This window comes from Crotalus tigris, unplaced genomic scaffold (assembly GCF_016545835.1).
Source record: "Crotalus tigris isolate CLP2741 ecotype Arizona unplaced genomic scaffold, ASM1654583v1 scf7180000017683.1919423, whole genome shotgun sequence".
Taxonomy (NCBI): domain Eukaryota; kingdom Metazoa; phylum Chordata; class Lepidosauria; order Squamata; family Viperidae; genus Crotalus; species Crotalus tigris.
The window spans coordinates 1680289-1703217 of NW_024096563.1; the positions used below are offsets into that span (position 1 = coordinate 1680289).

General features: G+C 42.0%; 1 protein-coding gene across 2 annotated transcripts in view; it reads right to left on the reverse strand.

Moving 5' to 3' along the window:
- LINGO1 (leucine rich repeat and Ig domain containing 1) overlaps window positions 1-22929 on the reverse strand; it is a 272719-nt gene that overhangs the window by 95812 nt on the left and 153978 nt on the right. For both annotated transcript variants that reach the window (XM_039337635.1, XM_039337636.1), the window contains one exon: window positions 2337-2407. The gene's annotated coding sequence lies outside the window, so the exon portion shown is untranslated. The remainder of the gene's footprint in view (window positions 1-2336; window positions 2408-22929) is intronic.

The following is a 22929-nucleotide window of genomic DNA, read 5'->3' on the forward strand; positions in this document are numbered from 1 at the left end:
TGATGGACCGTTGACTTAAGTTCCCTAGGTCTGATTTTGGAAAACCATAAAAGAATCAGCCTGGAGTCCTTACATTTCCACAAATGATCCAAATCCATCCCCTCTTGAATTCTGTTGACTCTTATCTAGCACCAATTTAGTGCTGACTATTAGCTGACTAGATTCTTGAGCATGAGACATCAATCAGCTTAATTACAACTCAACGAAGGCTCCTGATTCTTCCTGCCTAACACATATAGCTGCATTTGGCTTCCTTAAAGCCTCCCACCCCAACCCACAGCCAGAGAAAGGGATGCTGGAATCATCTGATGATTTTTTTTTCCCCATTAAGGAACTAAATTTTGTTCGGTATTGAAACCTCTCTTTGTTCCCTCCAGAGAGCTGTCAAGCTGGGAAATTGCCAGAGAACAGCCAGCTCTGATGTTTGCTGCCTCACACACACTGCCTTATCAAATTGACAGTTCACAAATTTCAATCTAGGATTCTGTACATACAGTACAAGCTGGAACCTGCTCCTGCCTCTTCTGAGTGTCCTGGAGAAAGAGAGGGAGAGAGAGAGAGTGGTGCAGGGTGGGAAAAAAGGGGCCAACAATTGTCACAGAACAAGAAGGATGAAATGTAAGAGAAGAAAAATCTACAGCTTGACCCATCCAGGGTCATCAAATCTACCCTCTGAATGGTGCCTCTTGACCGTCTTTTGTTCGAAATTACTACTACTACTACTACTACTACTACTACTACTACTACTACTACTACTACAATAATAATAATAATAATAATAGCAACAGACTTTATCTACCAAGGCAAATAGGTGGGTGTGAAATGTTACAAGTACATCAGATGGTTGAAGAAGAAAAAATGGCTTTGGGAGAATATCTGAAGAACAATGATGAAGATACACTGAAATTAGTATATCAGGAAGGCTTATTGACTACTGGAGAGACCAAACTGGCCTACAAGAAAGACCAAATGAAGAACAGAATAGAGGCAAGGGAAGACAAAGCACTACATGGTCAGTACATTAAAAAAAAAAAAAAAAAGCTGGAAAAGCAGATAATAACAAGACCTGGCAATGGCTAAGAGCAGGAAAATTGAAGAAAGAGACCGAGGGACTAATTCTGGCTGCACAAGACCAAGCCTTAAGGACAAATGCATATAAAGTCAAAATTGAGAAGACAGCAACAGACAGTAAGTGGCGCCTATGCAAAGAAGCTGAAGAAACAGTGGACCAGCTGGTAAGCTGCTGCAAGAAGATTGCACAGACTGACTACAAGCAACGGCATGACAAAGTAGCAACAATGGTGCATTGGAAGATCTGCAAGAAATATCATTTGCCTGTAGGCAAGAACTGGTGGGATCATAAAATAGAGAAAGTCATAGAAAATGATAAAATTAAACTGCTCTGGGACTTCAGAATTCAAACAGACAAGCACCTGCAACATAACACTCCAGTGCCTGGAGACAGCAGAATAGACGAGAAAGAATTGGAGAAGATAACAAAATACAAAGACCTACAAATAGAAATAGAAAGACTGTGGCAAAAGCAATCAAGGGTAGTACCAATAGTAATAGGCTCCTTGGCATTGACAAATTCGCTATTAGTCAATTACAAAAGGCGGCCTTATTAGGAACTGCTTCCATCCTGCGACGATACCTGTAATACCATCAAACATCCACATCTGCCTATCCCAGGTCCTGGGTAAGGACTCGATAGGTAGACAAAATGCCAAATCCAGTCTGAACATCTGGCTGACTGTGCGATGATCCATATATAATAATAATAATAATAATAATAATAATAATAATAATAATAATAATAATAATAATAATATGAGCCAATGGAATTAAGATCTATGGCAGTGTTTCTCAACTGGCCAACTTTAAGATGGCTGGACTTCAACTCCTGGAATTCCCCAGCCAGCATTCTGGGAGTTGAAGTCCACCCATCCTAAAATTGTCCAGGTTGTGAAACAGTGCTCTATATTAAACTGAGATGGTGAGAGGTAGACATTTGCCTCAGATAGCAATATTTTAGATAAAGAAATATGGGACATTGGCATGAGCAGAAGGCCATCAAGTTATTTTCCATGCTAAGCAGAAGAATCTAAATTCAAGTGGCCTCCAAGTCAACCATATCAACGAACAACCACAGATACATGCTCCAATGTGCAATAGAAAATTCCCACTTGGTCAAACGTTGGGTGGTCTATTTTCATTGCTTAGGTGCTCCACACAGATTTCATGTTCCTGCTCACAATCTGGACTAAGTGACACAGTCAGGTGTATTTTCAACCATAGCAAAATGCACCCCATTTCTTAGGAGGCTTCTCACTCACCCAAGCAAATGTAGGATGACCAGTTTCCAGAGATGCAGTCCTGATCCTCCCTTCAATGGTCCAATCATGCACTGAAAGGAAAAAGAAGAAGATATTTTGAGACCGGCTGTCTCACAGAGAATTACATCCTTCAGGAGTGACTTTGGATCTATCACTCATTCAGGTCAAGCCACCTCCCAAGATTGTGGGGCTTCAGTAGGAATGACTCTTTAGGTATGTCACCTTGATGGTCCAGAGAAAAAGGCACTCGATAAAATGTATGGAATAGGTCTGGTGATGTAATGGTCTGCGAGAATGACCTGGGGAGGCAGCAGGGAGAGAGATGAAAACAGGATAACCAATACTGAAAAGGAGTCACAGACCACAGAAAGGGGAATGATGGGGGAAGCATTTCTTGAGAATAAAGAGGAAGAAATACTTTCAAACTTGCAAGATTCTGTCAATGTAACCTTACAATAAGGATGGAGTTAGTACTCCAGTATAGAGAACAGAACAGAACAGAACAGAACAGAACAGAATAGAATAGAATAGAATAGAATAGAATAGGAGAGTCAAGTAGAGTCATGTAGAAGAAAGAGAGGCAGAGCCTGAGGTGGAGTCATGAAAGGAATCAGCCTAGAATCATTACATTCCCACAAGTGGTCCAACACCTCTTGAATTCCGTTAACTCTTATTTAGTGCCAATTTAGTGTTGAGCATTAGTTGATTCTTGTAAATAGGCATGAGAAAATAAATCTGCTTAGCTAGAATTTATGGTGCGGTCCTGATTCTTCATGCCTGACAGGTTAATACACACATGGTTGTGCTTCTTATATGGTCAACTTTGCAGGAGCTAACAGGAAGGCAAGCAGGTGACCAGGATTATGACTTAGCAAAGAACAAACAGACATTGAAAACTGTCACAAGACTTTAGTCTTTGTTCATTCTCATTCAAGAGACGGCCAAGCAGGGCCTCTGCTGCCAGGTTTGAACCAGAGTCAATTGTCACACTGATGACAAGAATAATTGAATACCTCCAGCGCAAGGCTATTAAGCCAACATCAACCGATGCTTTATATAATCCTATAGAAAAGGATACAGAAGGGAAGAGAACAGTTGAGGAGGAATATAATTGGAAGCACAGCTTGAGAAAACCTTGCTGGCACGTGGAAGAAACACGCCAGCGCTAATTCTCAGACAGATGGCATCCGCCTGGAGATTTCATACACAGGTGACAAAAAGTTCCAGGCCTAGCAACTCACATTTTCACTGGCATATTTTAGTCTTGGGCAGAGGGCCAAGTTTTTCAAAAGATCATCCAAGCCTAGGTCTATCCTGGCGAGGAATGAAATAGAATCAGGGTTGCCTATATCGCATGGTTAACCTTTGGAAGTTGTGCTTCTCAACCTTAATCACTTCAAAACTCCCAGTGTTCCCCAGCCATCATGGTATCATCTCACCCAGTGGTGGGATTCAAATATATTCTCTGTGTGGATGCCACTTCTGAAAGTCCATTTTGGGTCTGGGCAACAAAAAATTAGCTACCGGTTCTGCCAAAGTGGTGTGAACTGGCTGAATCCCAACACGGATCTTGTCACTTGAGAGGAATCAAGTCACAAAGATTGGAGGAATGATCATCAGATCCAAGGATATCATTCCAGTCTTTGGCCATCCAGGATGATTACCACAGAAACTCTTTTTTTTTTTCTTGGAAGGACATCTCAGAAGACACTGATATTTGGACAATTGGTAGGGAAAATAAGGCAGATAATTTTTCTCCTGCCAAGCATGGGTTTGCTTGCTATGCCCCTCAGCACAAAGACGTGGGTCAAATCCCAAAGTTCTCCAGAAGGTTCTTCAGAAGCTAAAGTTAGGAACTCTGCCCTGTGGAAGCATCTCCTAGCTGTCCATCAAATGGTTATCACTTCATTCTACCTCAATCCCATTCACAAAGTTTGAATGCCTGAAATCAAATTTGGCTTAATGTAGCACCAACCCCTTCTGGATGCTGTTTTCCTTGCTTGAATGGGCAGGCAAGTGACAGATCAAGCCAACTCTTGTCTTCCCGTCAGCTCCCCACATGCGGGTAAGAGGACACTTTAACTCCCACCAATCTTTTCCCAAGGAAAGCACTTATGCAGCATCATTAAGCCATTCCTCACCTTCTTTTCTCAGGGGATGTCCCATTTATGGACTGACGTGACCAACTCCTCTTTAGCTTCAGACATCAGCCATGGTCAGCTGAAGCATTCAAGAGGGCCTTAGTCATGCGTAAACCCTTTCCTCATGAGGAGTGTGATCACTGTGAATCTAGAAACTCTACCATCTGCATTTCCTAAGGCAAAATAATGGTTTCAGTTGAAATTGGGTGTGGGTGGGGGGCTACACCTCAAGAAGATACTTCAGGAATATTTTCCCTAAGATCCTCAGAATCTGGATGTCTCTGATCGTCTTCAAGTTCTCCAGGAATAGAGAACTTGTTCCTCATGGTCATTATTTAATAAAATAAAATAAATGGATGGATGGATGGATGGATGGATGGATAACCTTACAAGAGCTTTGATCCATAGGCAAAAAAGGTAAAAAGTGTGTCCATTTTAACACTAAATGTATAGAATCCACTCTCTCTAAGTGATATCATACATCCAGGGTGTTTGCACCACATAGTGTCCAGCTGCCCAGGAAGATTGGGAGATCAACCCTGGGAGGAAGAAGGACACCTTATCTTATCCCTCTCGAGATCTGTGGAGGATTTACAAAGAAGAGCAAGAGAAGGACACACACACACACACACACACACACACACACACACACACACACACAAACCCCATAGTGGATTGTTTCTTTATAAAACAACTGAAGAGCATTTATTTATAGCTTCTCAACACCTTAGAGACTTTCTCTCCTGGGTGTTTTATCCCAAGGTACACAACATGATATGCAATCATTTGGAGTTTTGTCAGGCTGTGCACATGTTTGCAGAATAGAGGACACACACCTCTTCTTTCTCTTCCTGACAATATGTCCTCTCCGATTCTTTCTCACATTCCACTAATTTTGTCTCCCTGGGGGAGGGACCCAGTTTAGCAGCTGGTTTGGGGGTTGTGTATCCTTCCTTTTGGAGAACTTGTCTCCTGATCCAGAAGTATTAGAATGAGTAGAGGGGGCTGGGGTTATTTTTTTTGGGGGGGGGGGTGAGTTATCACAGGCAGAAGAACAGGTCAAGACCCCCCTTTCTGAATCTTATCTTTCCACTTAGTCGCTGCTGGCAGAGAACTGAGCAACACCCTCTCAAAACCCCCAACCAATTTGCAGCTGAAAGATTACTGTAAGGTGGTGCAGAAAAGATGACAAGAGATTGCCCCTCCCTCCCTCCCTCCCTCCCTCCCTCCCTTCCTTCCTTCCTTCCTTCCCTCCTTCCTTCCTGAAGTTTTACTTTGCTTTTTAATGTGCTATTTTTAAGAAGCTTGATGGGAATTACATAATCATTTGCTGAATATTATAATCATTTGTCGAGGGGGAGGGTCAAGGTGGGTACAAGGATGAGCAATTTGTTGCCGTCAAAAGTCCATGGCATGAGGCCAAACAGTAAAGAGGAGTAGAGAAGGTTGAGTCAGTCTACAGGAAACCATCTGCTGATGTTATAACACCAGAGCAGCTGGCCAAAACTGTTGGCCTGGTTTTGGCTTTGAAGTGGGACTAATTGTGGGGACTACAATTGGAGACTCACACCTATCTTGACCCTTTCTCGAAACTTTTAAAATGGACCAAAACACACTGTTAGTCTTCAACCAATTCTGATGCCAAATTTTGGCTCTGCAATATTAAGGAAGATGTCAAACTATACACTGGGGGCATTCACTTATGGACTGTCCACTTGCTACCTGGCCACTGATCTTCACCATGGTGCTATCTCAGCTCATGGAACCACCATAGGTCATTACCTGGAAGCCATCCCTAGGAGTTTACAAGAAAAGATTGAAAAGCTCTTTGTCCAGGATGGAATGAAGATCCCTGCAGAAGGTTGGACTAGTAGATCTCCCTTTCAATACTAGGATTCTATGTTTCTTTAAGCAGCTAGAACTCATGTGTCCTAAAGATAAGTAAAACTATTATGGATTCTCTTGAATTCCCTTTTTTCCCAGTTTTATATTTGCTCTGACTGATTTCCACATCCATTTCTGATGAATGCTCTCTTTTTTTAGAAAGTGAGCACAAAAGTTAAGATGTCGTTCCATGCGCATTTTCCCCAATAGACACATTATGGGCCTTTTTCTTTGTCCTAATGTCACCATCTTTCAAGTATTTTTCCTAATATCCACTTTTTAAAAAGCCATTCCCACCAGAGAAATGCATTTTCGTGTGCCTTTCCCTTAACATATGGATCTTTTTGTTTTAGAAAAATCATTACGGGTGTTAGTCGGTGAAAATAAGAAGTTCAGAAAAGGAGCACATTACAAATTTGTAAATTTTTAGAGTGGACATATGGAGTACAATTGGATCTAGTTGTAATTTCTCATCCAGTCTCTTGTGCTAGTCAATTCTTTTTCTTTTTATCACTTTTAAAAAATTGCAAAGCATTTCTGAATTCATTACATTTACCAAGTCAACTTAAATAATAAGTGTTTCTGTTCTTCTGAGTCTCTTGCAATCACCCTGGGTGGGACAGTTTCCCAGTTTGGAGGCAGGAAAGTGTTTCTTCTATGGTTAGGAACACCATCCAAAGAAACTTGTAAGACATTCCAAAGTGTTCTAGAACAATGTTTCTCAACCTTGACCACTTGAAGATGGGTGGTCTTCAGCTCTCATGTTGGCTGGGGAATTCTGAGAGTTGAGGTCCACTCATTTTCAATGTCTATGGAGATTCTCAGTCATCCAGGTCAGGTTGTCCCAAAGGTGCTTTTTCAAGAGGCAACTGGACTTTCTTCTTTTTTCCTTGAAGACATTTCACTTCTCAACCAAGAAGCTTCTTAATTGAGAAGACTAAAATATTGAAAGACTCAGTTGAGAAGACTGAAACTGATTGCTTTCTGGGAGTTGAAATCCACCCACCTTCAAGTAGGCAAGGTTGAGAAACCCTGTTCTAGAGAATGAAGAGGAAAAGCAAAAACAGAAATCTGTTTGGCAGGAAAGTCAATTGCTCGGGAACTTGGGAGAGAGACTTGGGTTTGGCACCCCGTTCTTTGTGTTTAGCTGCTCTGACAATCCATCTGATGGAGAGAGGTTGGATGTTTTACATCAATCATCTTGCGTGAGCCGTGATTGGCATCCCGGATGACGTTCCTCATGAGAGAAATGAAGTCTGGCGCTCCAGAGATTTGGCAAGTGAGAGCTGTCAAGCTTAAGTGTTCTCCAGCAAGAGGGGCGCACAAAGAACACAACTGCTCATAAGCTATGACCCTGTTTCTCCAGAGCAGCCTCTGATACCAACTCCTTCACAGCCTGGAGGATTCTCAAATCTCACCCCACGAACATCTTTTGAATGAAACCAACAAGGACTCTGTGATAAAGACACCACTTCTAGGGAAAACACACAACCATTAGTTGGCAGAGAAGAGGAATCTGATTTTTGGGCCATTGCTTTGCTGCTGTGACTTTGGGTGAAGAGATGCTGCTTAGGTAATGGTTAGATAAGAGAAGGCATAGCCCTCAGCTACACAGTGGATGGGGCAGGAAGATCAGAAGGGGCCTTCCCTAGGATTCTCAGGCCGTAAAGGAGATGGAGGAAGATTTGTACTTTCAGACTTGCAAGACTGATGTTAACCTTCACAGGTAGACCAAAAAAAAAAAAAAAAAAACCACAACAAAATAAGCTAATTCTACTTTATTGTAAGGCTACATTGACAAAATCTTGCAAGTCTGAAAGTACAAATCTCTTGCCATTTCTTGCAGGAGTTCTCAACCTTGGCAACTTTAAGACTTGTGGACTTCAACTCCCAGAATTCTGGGAGTTGAAGTCCACAAGTCTTAAAGTTGCCAAGGTTGAGAACCCCTGCTTTCAGCTCAAGGAACTAGGGAGAGTCCCCACTATCCAGTTGAAGGATATGCTGCCCCTTATTTGAAAGTTCCTTAGGCAGGACCTTTTTGCCTACCTCCCAAAATCTTTCCCACAAGCTCTGCAGCTGCCATCTATTGATGATTTGAATTTCTGCAGTCCAAATTAGATTTGATTGGCTTTTTGCTCTTTCCCCTGTCTCTTGAGTCCTCTGGAGAATATCCAAGTTTTCAACCCCCCCTTTTTTAAAATGTCCATTGCATTGCATTAAAAAAGCAACAAAATAAAATAATAAAATATAAAATGAAATAAAATGATAATAAAGTAAAATAAAATAACCAGCTTTGATGAAAAGCCAGTCAATAAATCCTCTTATTTTACAAGGAAGGACAGGAATAGAGCCATCAGCAGAAGACCAACTAAGCTAAAAAAAAAAAAAAAAAAAATGGGGCGGGGGGGGGGTTGTTACTTGCAATTCATATGCAATCAGGGATCCAGTAAGGATCCTTTGGTGACCTCCTATGTCTTCATTGCTGAACCCACATGGACTGCCCTGAAAGTTTCTGGCAAAGAAGAGGAGAGGTTTATGATAAAAGCTTTTGCCTTGATGTTATTATCAGGAAGTGACAAGATAATAACCCTGGTTAAAAGTATGAGAAACAGCCCCGACTGAAAGTTAAACATGCATAAAGCACCTGATCCCAGACTGAATGGCTGTTAATATTTTATAACAGAGTCAAGCCATAGCAGAGGTAATGAATTAATGCTTATATATTAGGAATCAGCCAAAACTTCTGGAAAAGAAACAGTATCCTAGCGACAGCCGAAGCAAATAAGGATCCTTCCACTGCCTTTTTATAGGGGGACCCTGTAAAGATTACCCAATACTTGTAAAATATTTACTACCATTTTGGCAAACAAAGCTAAAGCAAAGAGCTTCTAATTACATAGACCGAGATTCAGCTTGGGTTTTAGTCAATCTGAAACTGCACAGCGGTGGTAGACAAATCATCCATCCATCTTCCCAAGGCAGGCAGGACCCCCCCACGACTTTATTCCGGTGAGTTCAAAAGGCAACAAAGCTTGTTCCCATGGTTGTCTGTTGGACAGGGGAGAATGACGTCACCCGTGTCATTGTGCAATGTCGTCATGATGCAAGTGAGGTCTTCATGGCCGGTTTCCCCAACTAGATGCCCTCTCGATATCGCAATATCTCTGAATCTGGACAATCTGTCCCCCCTCGTGCTAGAAGAGGAGGCGTGCTGTGAGTCCCATCAGCCTGGTTATTCTGGCTGGTGGGGTCCAGGAGGAGGCCCTTCTCAGCTGTGGCTCCTGCTCTCTGGAATATCTTTCCCCCCCTAATGTAAGCTTGACCCCAACCCTCTTATCCTTTCATAAGGGCCTAAAGACCAGGCTCTGCCCATTGGCCTGGGGGGGAACAGCACAGTGGGGGGTGGATGATCAACTAACAACACATTCTCCCCCCTCCCCCTGCCTCCCCATGTGTCCTTAAGTTGTAATATTTGGTTTTAATTTATTTACGTTTTAATGTATGTGTGTGTGTGTACATATATATTCGTCATCTTCAGGCTGGTGTTTTCAGCTTCTTGCTTCTAGGAGCCGAAAACACCAGCCTGAAGATGACGAATGAGACTTCGTCAAAACGTCGCCAAGACACTTCCAATTTGATGCGGGAGAAAACCCAAATAACCAAGACCTACATACGAACACCCACGAAAACCTCAGAAAACACACACACACACACACACACACACACATATATGATTGTGAGCTGCCCAGAGTTACCTGTTGGTAAGATGGGGGTGTCAAGTTTTGAAGCATGTTTTTTTGCTGCTGCAACAGTTATTGCTTCTCACCTTGCCAAGGAACTTAGGGGGAAAGGAATCGGACTGGAATGCAGGCTTCAAAGATTAAGGGAGCAGACCATGGGAACCGTTTATCAGGTGTCTGGCCAAACCCAGAGGTACTTTCTCATAACAATATTGCTGCATTTAATTGGGCATCGTGATCTGACGCAGAGGGAAGAGAGAGAATTCTAGGCTTTTACTATGTGGGGCTTGGGTGGGGTTTTGCCAGAGCTGGCTTTGCTTTCATAAGTGCCAAAATGATGTACTCAGTAAAGAGTATTGGAATACTCAGTTAGGAGTATTGGAATGACTTGAAAGTGTTTGCTTGGTTGAGTTCGTCAGCCGGAACCATGACAGGAGGGCCAATGCATTTTATAAACACACAAACAAATAAATAAATCTAATTTTAATGCTGATTCTATCCAGCCACTAGGAAGCTGAGTGGTGATGATTGGAAAAAAAAAAATCATTTCCCATCTACTCAGGACGGATGGGTGAAGAGCCCTCTTGCCCCTGGATCAAGGGTCAGTTGTGTTCAACTTGTAACTAACATCCTGATAAGAAAAGCAACTCTCAACTAGAAAGTTGCCTCTTTTCTTTCTGAAGTGAGCCATCCCTTTCCCCCCCTCTCTTGTGCTGAGCCCTTGCTAAATAAATGTTTCTTTCTCATCAAGTTGCAAAGCAATTAACTTGCAGAGGAAGAATTTGCATAGACTGAAGAGTGAGTCAATTGTTTTGTTAATTCCTTAGCTGGGAAGGAACTTAGAGGCAGAGGTTAGCTTGAGAGCCCGCTCTGTTGAATAGGAAGCAGAAAAAATAAGCTAGGAGGTGACTCGAATCAGTTGGAAAAAGGGGTCTCTGTGTGATTCAAATAGAATCCATTTATGCAAATAAACTCATTTTCATTTGGATCACAGAACCCCATCTCACCCACCCAGGGCAAATTTGCTTTATTCTGACAGTCATAAATCACCCTGGACTATGTCCTTCAATATATGGCTTCATGACTGGTCTGCCAGTTTGTTTCCTAATTTGTACTTGGGTGAGAGACAGTCAGAAAGCCCCAGATTGTAGGAGAGACCTCAGAAAGGATAGCTCGGGTGGTAGATGTTGGTGGTGGTTTGTTCTCCAGACTTTGCTGTTTAGCTTCCAAACATTTTGTCACCAGACTAGGTGATGTCCTCAGCAGGACTTCAGTTGAAGACTCTGGTTTCAGTTCTTCTCTGGTTTTCGCAGGTGTTTGTATGTAGGTCTTTGGTTATTCGGGTTTTCTCCCGCGTAAAATTGGAAGTGTCTTGGCGATGTTTCGACGAAGTCCCATTCGTCATCTTCAGGCTGGTGTTTTCAGCTTCGTGCGTAAAATTGGAAGTGTCTTGGCGACATTTCGACGAAGTCCCATTCGTCATCTTCAGGCTGGTGTTTTCAGCTTCGTGCTCCTCGAAGCACGAAGCTGAAAACACCAGCCTGAAGATGACGAATGGGACTTCATCGAAATGTCGCCAAGACACTTCCAATTTTACGCGGGAGAAAACCGAATAACCAAAGACCTATACACACACACACACACACACATACAATTTTTTTTAACATAATCACCTTAATATTTGGTAAATAGCATGTTGTCTGGGTTTGTACTTACAAACAATCAATAACAATTAGTTTCTATAATTCCATAATCCACATAGTAGCTTTCCTTGATTTTCTCTTCTTCCAATAATATTCTCATTTATCAACCTTAAATTAATACATTTCTTAGTATTTTAATAGATAAACAATTGAATATAAACATTTTTCTGTAAAAAAGATGTTGAGACTCTAGAAAGAGTGCAGAGAAGAGCAGCAAAGATAATCAGGGGACTAGAGGCTAAAACATGTGAAGACGGTTGATGGAATTGGGGATGTCTAGTTTAATGAAGAGAAGGACGAGGGGGGACATGATAGCAGTCTTCCAATATCTCAGGGGCTGCCTCAAAGAAGAGGGAGTCATGCTATTCTCCAAAGCATCTGAAGGCAGGACAAGGGGAGTAACGGATGGAAACTAATCAAGGAGAGAAGCAATCTGGAATTAAGGAGAAATTTGCTGACAGTGAGAACAATTAACCAGTGGAACAACCTGCCTCCAGAAGCAGTGAATGTTCCATCACTGGAAATTTTTAAGAGAGACTGGACAGCCATTTGTCTGAAATGGTATAGGGTTTCCTGCCTGAGCAGGGGGTTGGATTGGTGACCTCCAAGGTCCCTTCCAACTTTATTATTATTATTATTATTATTGTTGTTGTTGTTGTTGTTGTTGTCATCGTTATCATCATCATCATCATTATCATTATTTCTACAAGTAACAACCCCATCAATGTGAAGCTTCTTTTCTAATTAATCATCTTAATCCCCTTATCATGATCCAGTTTTTAAAGTTCTTATTTAAATTTATTTTTCCCACAATGTTTGAAAACATTTTTATTGCTTTTATTGCTATTGTGTGGTCATGTGGTTGGTGGGTTGTGTGACTGGCTGGTCATGACAGGACAGGACACACAGCATGACAGTTCAAACACAATGACCAGCCGGTCACACAACCCACCAACCGCACGACAGCAATAAAAGCATTCACCACTTCTGGAGGCAGGTTGTTCCACTGGTTAATTGTTCTAACTGTCAGGAAGTTTCTCCTTAGTTCTAGGTTGCTTCTCTCTTTGGTTGGTTTCCATCCGTTGCTTCTTGTCCTGCCTTCAGGTGCTTTGGAGAATAGCTTGACTGCCTCTTCTTTGGGGCAACCCCTGAGATATTGGAACACTGCTATCCTGTCCCCCCTCGTCCTTCTCTTCATTAAACTAGACCTACCCAATTCCAGCAGCCATTCCTTATATATTTTAGCCTCCAGTCCCTTAATCATCTTTGTTGCTCTTCTTTGTACTCTTTCTAGAGTCTCAACATCTTTTTTACATCGTGATGACCAAAACTGGATGCCTTGTAAAGTGTTATTAACACTTCACATGATCTTGATTCTATCCCTCTGTTGATGCAGTCCAGCACTGAGTTGGCTTTTTTGGCAGCTGCAGCACACTGCTGGCTCATATTTAAGTGATTGTCCACTAGGACTCCGAGGTCCCTCTCACAGTTACTACTATTGAGCAAGGTACCCCCTATACTATACCTGTACATTTGGTTTTTCTTGCCTAAATGTAGAACCTTACTTTTTTCACCATTGAATTTCATTTTGTTAGATAGCGCCCAATGCTCAAGTCTGTCCAGATCCTCCTGTATCTTAAGCCTGTCATCTGGAGTGTTGGCTATTCTTGCCAGCTTGGTGTCGTCTGCAAATTTGATGAGTTCCCCATCTATCCCTTCATCCAAATTGTTGATGAAGAGGTTGAAGAGCACTGGAGAAGAACTGAAAAAACACACTTCAGCCGAAGTCTTGCTGAGGATGTCACCTAGCCTGATGACAAAACGTTCGGAAGCCAAACAGCAAACTCGGAGAACAAACCACAACCAACAGAGGCTACAAAATAAAGGTAAGGGGGGGGGAATTAAATTGACCTTAAACAGGCTCCCCTTTTATTCTATCATCCCAGAAAATCATGAGTGATGATGCCTAGTCATTATATGAGGACAGCTTAATCAGAAAGAAGAGAGATCTGGTGATCCCTTTGTAAAACAGTCAACTTAACATCCACTGCAGAGAAGGTCCAAAGAGTCAAGATGGCACCCGTAACTATGCAACAAAAGTCCCGCCCCTGTTGTATAGCCATTCCGTGGGGGAAAAGGGGTGTGGCTTTGGTCAGGCAGTTGCAGCGGGCATCTCGACTTCTTTGGTTCCAGATAAAGGTTGATTTTATATTTATATGATATTTCGTGTCATTACTGACTGGCCATGCATTTAACAATTTTGTCTGCCTCTTGCATTAAAAGTTATATTTTAAAAAATGGGAAATCACTTTTAGAAGTCTCTGGGGACTCACATCGAATTTCAGGGCTGGGGGTCAGGCCTGCTGTAAAAGCCATGATCTTCCATAAAAATAAAAATGAAAATAAAATTAAAATGCTGTATGCCAGCTGGGATTTTTATTCTTCCTTCCTCCTCATTTCTCTTTCTTTTCCTTTTATTTCGATCCCTGCTGTAAATAACTTAAGCGATCATCTGGGGATAAACAGCACACATGTTGCTTTTACATTTTCAAGGTTACTGCTCATTAGAGGGACCAACTAGGCTGATTAACACAACACACAACAAAGAACAAAACCCCAAAGACAAGTAAACAGTTACGTTTGAAAAGGTCTGAGAAGTAGATTAGAGGGATTTTAGCAACCTGTCCGTTGAGGTTACTAAGAAAAAAAGAGGTGGAAATAATGTCAGACTTTATTAGATAACCTCCCATCCAGATGCCTTGGACAGCAGCTCCCATAATTCCCAGCCAAGTTTAGGGTCTCCCATTGAGATCCTCCTACAAAGATCTAGGGAACGAGTAAGAATTTAATGGTTTTTTTATGGGTATTTATCATAATATAAGCATTTTATAAAAAGTAGGCATAACTGCCCAGAATAAGACAGCATATAAACCTAATTTAATAATGACCTGAAAATAGAAGTAGAACGACTGTGGGAAAAGAAAGCAAAGACAGTACCAATGGGAATGGTACAAACCCAAAACAAGGCCTATCGGCATTGACAAAATCACCATCAGTCAATTGCAAAAGGCAGCTTTACTTAGAACAGCTGCCATCCTGCAATGATAACTCTAACAGCATCAAACTGATGAATTGGTCTCACTGTCAGGAAATTTCTCTGTATTTCTAGGTTAGATCTCTCCTTGATTAGAAAACTCAACTTTAGAGAGAAAACCTTCCACAACCTAGCCTGCTTCTTTGTGAATTCAGAATATGGTCCCTGTGAAATCCACCGATTTACAGCGTGACCCTGGCAGATTTCAAAGTATTACAATATCCAAAATAATGTTCATCAAACAGCGTCTGCCATCTACCGTTTTCTGGGCCCCAATTCCAATCACTTGCAAGAGCCCGACTGGATTCAGTAAAAGAATAGATGGCGGGCAACTTTATTAGTGTAGTGTTATAAATCTCACCAAATTCATCATGGTGGATTTACTACAGCTGGGGGAAAAAAAATATCCTATGGAGAATAGCAAGCATTTCTTGTAGCTGGCAGCTAGATGGAATAAATCTGCCCAGGAGCCGAAATTGTTTAAGCAAAGATTGTTGGCTTTTGAATATTTGGGGAAGAAAAAAGGGAAGAGAAAATTGTGTCTAGTCAAGGTCAAAGCTGTAATTCTCCTCTGTTAAAAAAGGGAGGAGAGCAATTTCCCTTTGGGAAGTCTAGCCTAAGAAAGCTAAACAGTTTGGAACACAAAAACTGAATGCTGCAGGTAGCCCTCAACTTATAACCTTAGCAAACGTTTCAAGTTATGATGCACACACACACAAAAATGTACTTGGGACCTGTATTTTAAAATGGATAGGGTCTCTTATACACAATTACTTAAATGGGATGGTCAAAATTGGCAGTTAAAATCTTTGGAAGATTTAGTACATGAAAATATTACCTATTCATGGTTTCAATATAGACAAATAGTGGATAGATGGAAGATGGATAGCAATACAGGCTTGCTTAGAGAAGATGAGAATCTCTTTCAACAAGTAAAAGATCAAAGGCGAACTCATATTAAGAGAATTTACGGGGTTCTAGTGGAACTGGATTCAGAATCAGAATTAATCAAAGATTGTATGATTAAATGGGCACAAAATTTTGGTGAACCAGTTCTATTGGACACCCGGGAAATTATTTGGGTGAGAAATGTTAAATTTACGCAAGCCCAGAACTTAAGGGAGAATTTTTATAAAATGTTTTATAGATGGCACCTTGATCCACAAAAAATGTCTCGTATGTATTCTGACTTACAGCCTAAATGTTGGAGATGTGGATGTTTGGATGCTACTTACTATCATATCTGGTGGTCGTGTAAAAATATAAAAGCTTTTTGGATTAAGATATGGTAGAATATTCAAAGAATTTTTAGAAGGAGGGTAAAATTTACCCCACAATTATTTTTGTTAGGTATTGTTACTGATTGTGATACTAAAGAGATTATATTGATGTTAAATTTAATTACAGCCACAAGGCTGTTAGTAGGGCAATATTGGAAGAAGGAATCTTTGCCTACCTTGCAAGAGTGGTTTTTTAAAGTTTCTTATTTGGCAGAAATGGCAAAGATTTCGGCTTTTTTAAAGGAGCAATCACAAGAGAAATTTTTTGCCGTATGGGAAAAATGGATAAATTTCATACAATACAAATTGGCTATAAAAAAATATCATTTAGCTTTTTCATAACTTGTATTTAAATTTGATATTTTATAGATTGTATTCTTTCTTTCTTTTCTTTTCCTTTATTTCTTTTTTCTTTTTTTTCTCTTTCTTTTCTAAGTATTTTTTAATGCTTATGTTTTTATTGTTATATATATTTTATTGTTAATTACCTTATAAGTTGATTAATTTTTTCTAGAATTTTTAAAATTTTAATTAAGCCTATATCCAGCTCTAGGAAGCTCAGGGGGGGGGGGTGGAGGGGGGTGGTTTGGGAGGGTTTGGGGGAGGGTTGTTTTATTTTTTGTTGTTGTTTTTTTGTTTTTTGTAAAACTTTTAAAAAATTTTCAATAAAAAAAAAATGTACTTGGGACCTGTATTTCAAGTTTCCATGTCTGCCACCCTCCTCCTGGCAATCACGTGAACATGACTCGCAACATTTTTTGCCGGAAATTGGTGTCGGCTTTTGGTTTCCAGCAAAAAACAAGCCTGGCAGAAAAGCATTTGACAAGGGTGGCTTTCACTTAATGACTGTGGATTCACTGAATGACTAGTGCAAACAAGGGTGGAAAATCAGATCAGTCATGTGACAACCCGCTTCTCATGACTTGAGTTATGACCATAATTCAATAGTAGTCATAAGTCAAAGACTACCTGCTCTCTTCAAATGGTCTGTTTATCTTAATTAAAGAGCTCCATCTAATAGAGAATTAGATTTACATTTTCACAGGGACATATTTCTTAATGAGCTTGTAAATGAGTAAAAATAGCGGAAAGGGGAAAGGCAGAAGATAAGCTGCATCTCAGATGATGACCAAAACAGAGAGAAAAATGAAGTCTTCACAAGACCAAAGATGGGATCGAGACTTTGACAGAACTTCTGAGCTCAGCAGGACTTAAATAAGACACAACTAACCTAAGCCACACTGTTTGCCAGGAGTCTACTAATAGGATAATTTGATCTGGAGCCAACCCAGTGTTTCCTTCACTTCTTCATGCAATGATTGGTCTGCCATTTGAGAAAATGGACATCTACAACATGAAATTATGGTCAGGTGTGCAAACAGCCTTGGACCAAGCTTTCAACATCTTTTTATAGAGAATATCCATTTCTCTCTATGTTCAGGGTCAAAAGGATTAACCACCAAACTTGATTACCATTTGAAGGACTCAAGAGACATCACATCTAGGTCCTGAGATCATGGATGTGTGAACAACACCAGCTCTCAGCTGAGTCTTCTTGTGGGCTCTAATTTGATATTTCTAGATTGTTTTTTTCCCCCTTCAAACTTTATTCTTTACTCTTTTCCTCATGTTCTCCAACTTCCTGGAATGTTGTTTTCTCTGGCAAAACAAGGATGCTTCTGTTTTTCTTCCCCATCTGCAGAGCACGACCTCTTTCCTTTGGTGGCATTTGGGAGGTCATCTTATTGCAGCAAAGGAGTGGAATCTTATAATTTTACTTATTTCTTTGGTTACAAAGGCTGCTGCGCTATTCGGGAGCCTCTTTTCTTACCGGAAGGAATTCCTTTGGGATATGGCTGAGATGTACAAAGCCACAGAGGCTGCAAAATAGGGAAGACTTGAGAATCCCTTGTTCCCTTTGGGTATTCATCACCAAGATAACAGCAAAACCACCGCATTCAGTCTCTGAGAGCTTCACTTAAAATTCCTTCTGGCACAGAATAAAGAACCATTTTCTATTAAACCGTAGAAAAGTTCAAACAACCAGAAGTGTGACTGAAATAAGTCTGATTTTCTACATCACTTTATAAGGCCCCTCCCCAAAGGAAGGGAGGGAGGGAGTGTGGGACGGAAGAAGGAAGGAAGGAAGGAAGGAAGGAAGGAAGGAAGGAAGGGAAAGGAAAGAGGAAGAAAGGGGGGAGGGAGGAAGGAAGGAAGGAAGGGAGAGAGGAAGAAAGGGAGGGAGGAAGGGAAGGAAGGAAGGGAGGGAGGCAGGAAGGGAGGGAGGGAGGAAGGGAAAGACCAAAGGAAAGGAGGGAGGGAGGAAGGAAGGGAGAGAGGAAGAAAGGGGGGTAGGGAGGAAGGAAGAAAGGAAGGAAGGAAGGGAGAGAGGAAGAAAGGGAGGGAGGAAAGAAGGGAGAGAGGAAGAAAGGGAGGGAGGAAGCAAGGAAGGAAGGAAGGGAGGGAGAGAGGGAAGAAGGCAGGAAGGGAGGGAGGGAGGGAGGGAGGAAGGGAAAGACCCAAAGGAAGGGAGGGAGGAGGGAGGGTGGGAGGGAGGAAGGAAGGAAGAAAAGGAGAGAAGAAAGGGGGGAGGGAGGCAGGCAGAAAGGGAGGGAGGGAGGGAGGGAGGAAGGGAAAGACCAAAGGAAAGGAGGGAGGGAGGAAGGAAGGAAGGGAGAGAGGAAGAAAGGGGGTAGGGAGGAAGGAAGAAAGGAAGGAAGGGAGAGAGGAAGAAAGGGAGGGAGGAAAAAAGGGAGAGAGGAAGAAAGGGAGGGACGAAGCAAGGAAGGAAGGAAGGGAGGGAGGGAGGGAAGGAAGGAAAGAAGGGAGGGAGGGAAGAAGGCAGGAAGGGAGGGAGGGAAGGAAGGAAGGAAGGGAGAGAGGAAGAAAGGGGAGGAAGGAAGGAAGGAAGGAAGGGAGAGAGGAAGAAAGGGAGGGAGGGAGGGAGGAAGGAAGGGAGAGAGGGAGGAAGGAAGGGAGGGAGGAAGGAGGGAAGGAAGGAAGGGAGAGAGGAAGAAAGGGGAGGGAGGAAGGAAGGAAGGGAGAGAGAGAGGAAGAAAGGGAGGGAGGGAGGGAAGAAAGGGAAAGAGGAAGAAAGGGAGGTAGGTAGGTAGGTAGGTAGGGAGGGAGGGAGGGAGGGAGGGAGGAAGGGTCTTGATGTTTCAACTCCATTGCAGCTAAATGGCAAATAAATTAGCTCAGCTCTCCCTCTCTCTCACTCTTGTGGGATTAGACAACCCAGAAGTTGTCTTGATACACACTCCCAGGATGGAGCTGCCTACTGAAAAAGAAAGTATATCTTTGTGCACCAGGTAGTCAAAGCGTGCAATTTCTCACGGCTGCTTCAAATTTAGATAACTTTAGAAGGCGATTTGTTAATTCAGGGAAGACACGGCTGTCAGCCATTACTAATTATGATCGTCATAAATTACTTCCCCCAACACAGGTGGAATTAATGCAAGCAGGAGACGGGTTTCCTTGCTGAGTCTGCCTTGAAGGCTTTCCGGGCCCTTGACCTTGGATTCAGTAGGAAAGAGCTGGATGAACCAGACAGGTAAGAGACGGACACCTTTCCTACAGACTGTGGATCTGCAATTAAATTCAAAAGCAGCAATTTCCCATGCAATGCATCATTTCCCTCCTTCTGTCCTCTGAAAAATGCACTCTTAAAGGCAATGACTTTCGGAGGAATTCAAAAGATAGATTGAGCAAGGCTGCTATAATACAGAACAGTGGATTTCATGCTTGCTATTTGCCTAGACTCCCACTGTTTACTCATTTGTAAACCAAGCAAATATTACGCTAAACGTCTCCAGTGCATTGTCTGACATTGTCTCAAGAACATCTGGTGCTAATAAAAAGCATATATTCTTGACATTTTCTCTCATTTTTGGGGGGGCAGTAGAAACTACATATTCCAGTTGCCCGAGATGGTATTTTGTTCTTGCAATGACTTACAATTCTTTTTTTTTAATCCATTTTTTTTCTTTTGATTGCAAAAGCATCCTGGGAAAGGTAAAAGGCTTGAAAAGGAACATCATAAAACACAGGATTTGAAACGTGATGGGGAGATTATGCAGAGAATAGCAAAAACTAGCTCTTGTGTCCGTGGTTTCCTTAGTGACCGGCAGGCACACACCTCTCACCCAAATGCACAAGCTAGAAATGTCAGGGTGAAGGGACTTGCAGCTGGAGAGATCTGTGTTGGCTTTCTGGGTGTTCCCACCAAGCTGTTAGGAGGAAAGCCATTTGCTAGCTCCGAAGGGACCCTCCCTAGTTTCTCAGGCTGTAAAAGAAACAGTGGGAGATTTGTACTTTCAGACTTGCAAGATTGCTATTAGCTTTCCCAGGTAGATCAGACAGGAAATGACCAGATGAGTTAATTTTACTTTATTATACAGCTACATTAACAAAATCTTGCAAGTCTAAAAGTAAAAATCTCCCACTGTCTCTTTTACAGTCCGAGAAACTAGGTAGGGTTTCTTCTGAGTCTCTTTCTCTACCCCAGTGGTTCTCAACCTTTTTAATGCCGCGACCCCCAACTGGTTGTAAGTTGAGGACTACTCAACTGGTCGTAAGTCGAGGACTACTCAACTGGTGCAGCACCGTTTGCAGAATGGGTCTTTTGGCGGGCTCAGAAGGGCAGAGACAGCCTGGACAATTCCTATTGGCTTTTGAAAGCCAATAGAATTAGACTCTATTCAAGAGAGTCTATTCTATTGGCTTTCAAAAGACAATAGAATAAAAGGGAATAGCACAGCTAAGGAAAAGGGGGAAAAAATGGCAGACTGCGTTGTTTGGCGACCCCCGTGAAATGGTCATTTGACCCCAAATGGGGTCCCGACCCACAGGTTGAGAACCGCTGCTTTACCCACTATTCAGCTCTGGGCCATGCCCTCTCTTATCTGACTGTTCTCTAAAACAACATTAACAAAATCTTGCAAGTCTAAAAGTACAAATCTCCCACTGTCTCTTTTACAGCTTAAGAAGCTAGGTGGGGTTCCTTCTGAGTCTCTTTCTCTACCCATTATGCAGCTGTGGACTATGCCCTCTTTTATCTGATTGTTCCCTAGAAAGCACTTTTTGCCCTATCTTTCATACTTTGTTGACGAGCTATCCAGTAAGCTCTTCTGGGTTTGACTTTGTGTGTTTTCCCAAATTTGAAAAGTGCCAGTTTCATGGTGGGTGAGTTTGTGTAAGGCATCTGCACCAGTGCCACAATAGTCAAGCCCTCACCCTTTCACCTTGCAGGCTCCAGTACTCATCAAGGACACCAGTCAATAAGGACGCTGGGTATAATGTTAATTATATCAAAATTATACTGGAAGAGCAGCTAATAGGATATTGACTCATCCATTTCCCATGTAACCAATCCAGGAAAGAGAAAGAAGAAACAGCATGAAGGAAGGATAAAAACGCTTTAAAATTGCGATGAGAACAGCACCAAAACTCAAACTATCATAGCGCTGTGGACTCTGTCCCAGATTTAGAGGACAGATACTCACAAATGCAAGAGACTAAACTGTCAACTAGCAATCTGGATTCTGGCTTAGCAAAATGAACCCAGCTGGCTTCAAAGGACTGGAGCAACTGACACATCTTAGCAACATACATACAATTCTGGCACCATCTGATGGATCATCTAGCTGACCCCCTTTGCATGTTCATTGCTCACATCCTTGGCATAGTTTCCAGACCAAAGTGTAAAATCACCCAGGGGGGGTTGAATCCAAGCAGGGTAGACAGCTCCAGAATCAGAGAGGGAGCCCAAGAGGTGACAAGGATTTGCTAACAAGTTTTGAAACCCTGATGGGTTACCATGGTAAACTGGTTTTTCTGGCATAGTTTCACGGCAAAGCAGGCTGTGTCCCTTTCAAAACAGGAATGTGCCCACTTGGCATCCATGCCTGCCCTTTCCTCCTTGCACAATTAATCATCTCCTGTGTTAATTATGATTAATAGTTGGAAAACTCTCCCTTCTTAATGGCAGAGTCTGTGACATTTCTAAACTCTAACCTCCCACCCAGCAACCTTTGCTCTTGTTCAGAGGTGGAAGTATTAAAATGCCATTTCATGGCCTGGATCCAATTAAACATGTTCTTAGAGCAGAGCCATTCCATTCAACTGGATTTAAGCTATGGGCCACTAACAATCTATACCTCCCAATCTTTGAGTGTAATACAATATATTATGCCATTTCCTGCTGGCAAATAGTGGTCACTGCATTCCCCCCCCCCTTGCACTTTTTCTTCTTAGAATGCTTACTCTGTAAAGCACAAGAATCCAATAAATCATTATGAAGTAACCACATAAAGTTCTCTTTTGTTTACCCTTACACGAGACACAATTAAACATTCGCCCTCATGCATCTCTCTCCCACTGCCAATCCTGGCTTTAGTCCTTCTAAATACTGCCTCAGTGTCTTCCAAGTCCTCCATCATATTGTCAAGACCTACCACTGGTGCGGGCACCATAGGCTAAGATAATCAACAAATGTCACCTCCCAGGGAACAGTCTCACCAAGCAGCTGGAGCCCTTCCAGTGCCATAGAACTGTGCCAAGGTTATAAAATAGTGCCTTTGAAACCAGGATCCTTCACAAAGGCATCAGAGAGAAGGGCAGACTCCATAGAGAGATTGAGATGAATTGGCTTTGCCTTTCAGCACAAGGAATAAGCTGGGAACTGTTGCTATTTGTGCACCATGGCTCCAAAATTACGTTTGAGGCTAATAGTTATTTATGAGACTTATAT